The sequence below is a fragment of the Capra hircus genome, chromosome 5, assembly GCF_001704415.2.
Source record: "Capra hircus breed San Clemente chromosome 5, ASM170441v1, whole genome shotgun sequence".
NCBI classification, from domain to species: domain Eukaryota; kingdom Metazoa; phylum Chordata; class Mammalia; order Artiodactyla; family Bovidae; genus Capra; species Capra hircus.
The window spans coordinates 18,926,950-18,931,716 of record NC_030812.1 but is presented as its reverse complement, the minus strand read 5'-3'; the positions used below and the strand labels follow the sequence as shown (position 1 = coordinate 18,931,716).

Here is a 4,767-nt window from a genome sequence, read left to right as displayed (position 1 = left end):
AAACAGGTGTATCAATGTTGGTTTTTCTGCTTAGAAAAAGATTATACTATCATGATATTTCTATTCCTTAGCATAGAAATAACAAATCATAGCTAATTAATGAAAGAAAAAGAACAGATTGATTTAGAGACAAATTTGGGTTTGACTGTTTGTGACCCCATGGACTGTAGCCTGCCAGGCTCCTCTGTCCATGGGGATTCTCCAGCAACAATACTGGAGTCAATTGCCATGCCCTCCTTCAGGGGATCTTCCAAACCCAGGTATTGAACCCAGGTCTCCTGCACTGCAGGAAGATTTTTTACATCTGAGCCACCAGGGAAGCAAATAGAGAGGTCTGAACAGGGACTTGAACCCTGGACCCTCAGATTAAAAGTCTGATGCTCTACTGACTGAGCTATCTGGGCATTAGAGATACCAAAGGAACATTTCATGCAAAGATGGGCAAAATAAAGGACAGAATGGTATGGACCTAACAGAGGCAAAACATATTTAAGAAGAGGTGGCAAGCATACACAGAACTATACAAAAAAGATCTTAATGGCCTAGATTACCACGATGGTGTGCTCACTCACTTAGAGCCAGACATCTTGGAGTGCGAAGCCAAGTGGGCCGTAGAAAGCATCACTATGAACAAAGCTAGTGGAGGTGATGGAATTCCAGTTGAGCTATTTCAAATCCTAAAAGATGATGCTGTGAAAGTGCTGCATTCAATATGTCAGCAAATTTGGAAAACCCAGCAGTGGCCGCAGGACTGGAAAAGATCAGTTTTTATTCCAATCCCAAAGAAAGGCAATGCCAAAGAATGAACAAACTACCACACAGTAGAACTCATCTCACATGCTAGTAATGCTCAAAATTCTCCAAGCTAGGTTTCAACAGTACATGAACTGAGAACTTCCAGATGTTCAAGCTGGTTTTAGAAAAAGCAGAGGAACCAGAGATCAAATTGGCAACATCCGTTGGATCATAGAAAAAGCAAGAGAATTAGAGAAAAACATTTGTTTCTTTGACTACAACTAAAGACTTTGACTGTGTGGGTCACCTCAAACTGTGGAAAATTCTTAAAGTGATGGGAATACCAGACTGCCTTACCTGCCTCTGGAGAAATCTGTATATAGGTCAAGAACAAACAGTTAGAACCAGACATGGAACAATGGACTGGTTCCAAATTGGGAAAGGAGTACGTCAAGGCTGTATGTTGTCACCCTGCTTATTTAACTTATATGCACAGTACAGCATGAGAATGTACTGGAAGAAGCACAAGCTGGAATCAAGATTGCAGGGAGAAATATCAATAACCTCAGATATGCAGATAACACCATCCTAATGGCAGAAAGTGAAGTGGAACTAAAGAGTCTCTTGATGAAAGTGAAACAGGAGAGTGAAAAAGCTGGCTTAAAACTCAACATTCAGAAAACTAAGATCATGACATCTGGTCTCATCACTTCATGGCAAATAGATGGGGAAACAATGGAAACAGTGACAGACTTTATTTTCTTGGGCTCCAAAATCACTGATATGGTGAGTGCAGCCATTAAAAGACGCTTGCTCCTTGGAAGGAAAGCTATGACCAACCTAGACAGCATATTAAAAAGCAGAGACATCACTTTGCCAACAAAGGTCCATACAGTCAAAGACATGGTTTTTCCAGTGGTCACGTATGGATGTGAGAGATGGACCAAGAGGGCTGAGTGCCAAAGAATTGATACTTTCAAACTGTGGTGCTGGAGAAGACTCTTGAAAGTCCCTTGGACAGCAAGGAGATCAAACCAATCAATCCTAAAGGAAACCAGCCCTGAATATTCATTGGAAGGACTGATGATGGAGCTGAAGCTCCAATACTTTGTCCACTTGATGTGAAGATCTGACTCATTGGAAAAGACCCTGATGCTGGAAAGGATTGAGGGCAGGAGGAGAAGGGGACGACAGAGGATGAGATGGTTGGATGGCATCACCAACTTGATGGACATGAGTTTGAGCAAGCTCTGGGAATTGGTGATGGACAGGGAAGCCTGGCGTACTGCAGTCCATGGGGTCACAGAGAGTTGGACATGACTAAGCGAGTAAACTGAACTTGGGCTTCATAGTTCCTTTGGATTCTTTAAAATAACAGTGAGTAGAGAAAAAATATTTAAACATTTCTTTGAAAGTTAATTTTTAAGGTTTTTATCAGAAATAATTATGGACAAGATTTATGCCAGATAGAAAGGTATCTGGTTAAGTGAGAGATACACTAAAAACAAATATAAATACTGAAAGTGAAAATAATTGACTGAATTCTTCATTTGGACTAATAATATATTTTTGTTTCCAGTTATAAAGAATGGATATCAAATACCATTCAAGATATATCTGCCAGAGTGATTTTCTTTTTAAAATAACCTTATAATAAGGTTATAATAACCTTAAAATAACGCAATTAAAATCAACCTTAAAATGGTTATCAATTGCACCTAGAAACAAAAACTCAAACATCACATGACTTAAAAGAAATTATCTAAATTCTAGGATTTGACCTCCACTCTCTCTCCCCTCCTTCACTGGACTCTATTATTGCCTGACTCTTTTCGTATTCCTTCAACATACCAAGATGGTTTCTACCATAAATTTTTGCTGATGTTGGTCCCTTTACCTAGAAGCTTAACTTTTGTCTTAGCTTGCCTTGTTTTTGTTGCCCAGGTTACAATGTAAATTCCTCAATGAGAATGCATCTCACAAATGGTTTAAATTAACCTCCCCTTATCTAGGTTGATCATAACTTTTCTTCCAAGGAGTAAGTGTCTTTTAATTTCATGGCTGCAGTCACCATCTGCAGTGATTTTGGAGCCCAAAAAAATAAAGTCTGACACTGTTTCCACTGTTTCCCCATCTATTTCCCATGAAGTGATGGGACCAGATGCCATGATCTTCGTTTTCTGAATGTTGAGCTTTAAGCCAACTTTTTCACTCTCCTCTTTCACTTTCATCAAGAGGCTTTTTAGTTCCTCTTCACTTTCTGCCATAAGGGTGGTGTCATCTGCATATCTGAGGTTCTTGATATTTCTCCCGGCAATCTTGATTCCAGCTTGTGTTTCTTCCAGCCCAGCGTTTCTCATGATGTGCTCTGCATATAAGTTAAATAAGCAGGGTGACAATATACAGCCTTGACGTACTCCTTTTCCTATTTGGAACCAGTCTGTTGTTCCATGTCCAGTTCTAACTGTTGCTTCCTGACCTGCATACAGATTTCTCAAGAGGCAGGTCAGGTGGTCCGGTATTCCCATCTCTCTCAGAATTTTCCACAGTTCATTGTAATCCACACAGTCAAAGGCTTTGGCATAGTCAATAAGCAGAAACATTACTTTGCCGACTAAGGTCCATCTAGTCAAGTCTATGGTTTTTCCAGTGGTCATGTATGGATGTGAGAGTTGGACTGTGAGGAAGGCTGAGCACCAAAGAATTGATGCTTTTGAACTGTGGTGTTGGAGAAGACTCTTGAGAGTCCCTTGGGCTGCAAGGAGATCCAACCAGTCCATTCTGAAGGAGATCGGCCCTGGGATTTCTTTGGAAGGAATGATGCTAAAGCTGAAACTCCAGTACTTTGGCCACCTCATGCGAAGAGTTGACTCATTGGAAAAGACTCTGATGCTGGGAGGGATTGGGGGCAGGAGGAGAAGGGGCCGACAGAGGATGAGATGGCTGGATGGCATCACGGACTCGATGGACGTGAGTCTGAGTGAACTCCGGGAGCTGGTGATGGACAGGGAGGCCTGGTGTGCTGCGATTCATGGGGTCCCAAAGAGTCGGACACGACTGAGCGACTGAACTGAACTATCTCTGCTGCCTCTGGTTCAATCCCTTTCAATCAGATTATTTCATTTCCTTCAAAGCATGTGTATTATCTGCAATCATCCTGTCTTTTTGTTTTCTTGATGTTCTATGCCCTCTTTAGAAAATAGGCCACTTCCGGGAGTCTAGAACAGCATCTTTCACACAGTGGGTCTTGAAAATAACTCTTGATGAGCTTTCAAATGTGATGTTTGAAAGGTTGTTGAAGAATACGTCAGTTACTTTAATAGAACATTTCATTTGCTGGATCAGCAAATTTTATGTCTGAAAAATTCTAGCCTAAAGAAGTCTGGCCTAAAGGGTATTAAATGTCTAACTTAAAAATGAAGACCATTCCTCAGTGTTCAAATTTGACTAGAAGATTGATCTATCCATCTATTCATCTGTTTCCCTCCATCTATCTATTTTGTGTATGACATTTAGGAGACATATATATTCATATGGAAGAATGAGATCATACATACTCTGAAGAAGAAATTTGGAAGTGAATCTCATTAAAAATATTTTCTGAACAGTCTTTGCCCTCTGTCAAGCAACTAATGACGTATTTCTGATTAATTTTAAATAGTAACATTTCTACTAGGTAAAAGGCATCCCCTAACCCTCATCCCCCAGTACTGCACATACACATGGGCACGTTCTCTCCGGATTGGGATGGTACTCAGAGGAAAAAATACTGGTGCTAAGATGATAATGAAATTTCTAGTTACCATGGCTACCTTTAATCAAAGTCTATATGTATGGGAGTTCCTACATCTAGCTAAAAATGTGTAATGATATTCATCTGGCATGGAGTTTGACTAATAATTAAATCCAGTTATATTAAAAATCTACCACTATCTATCAAATGAATATTTAGTCTTCACCTGCGTCAAACAGAATTCAATAAAATGGCCTCTGAGCATCTTCTTTATAATCCCTAGCTCTTGCCTGTGAGTG

The 4,767-nt window shown here is 40.2% G+C and overlaps 1 non-coding gene across 1 annotated transcript; it reads right to left on the bottom strand.

Annotated features, from left to right (window-relative positions):
- On the bottom strand, window positions 332-404 carry TRNAK-UUU. Its single transcript has one exon. It is a non-coding gene; the product is annotated as a tRNA-Lys (tRNA).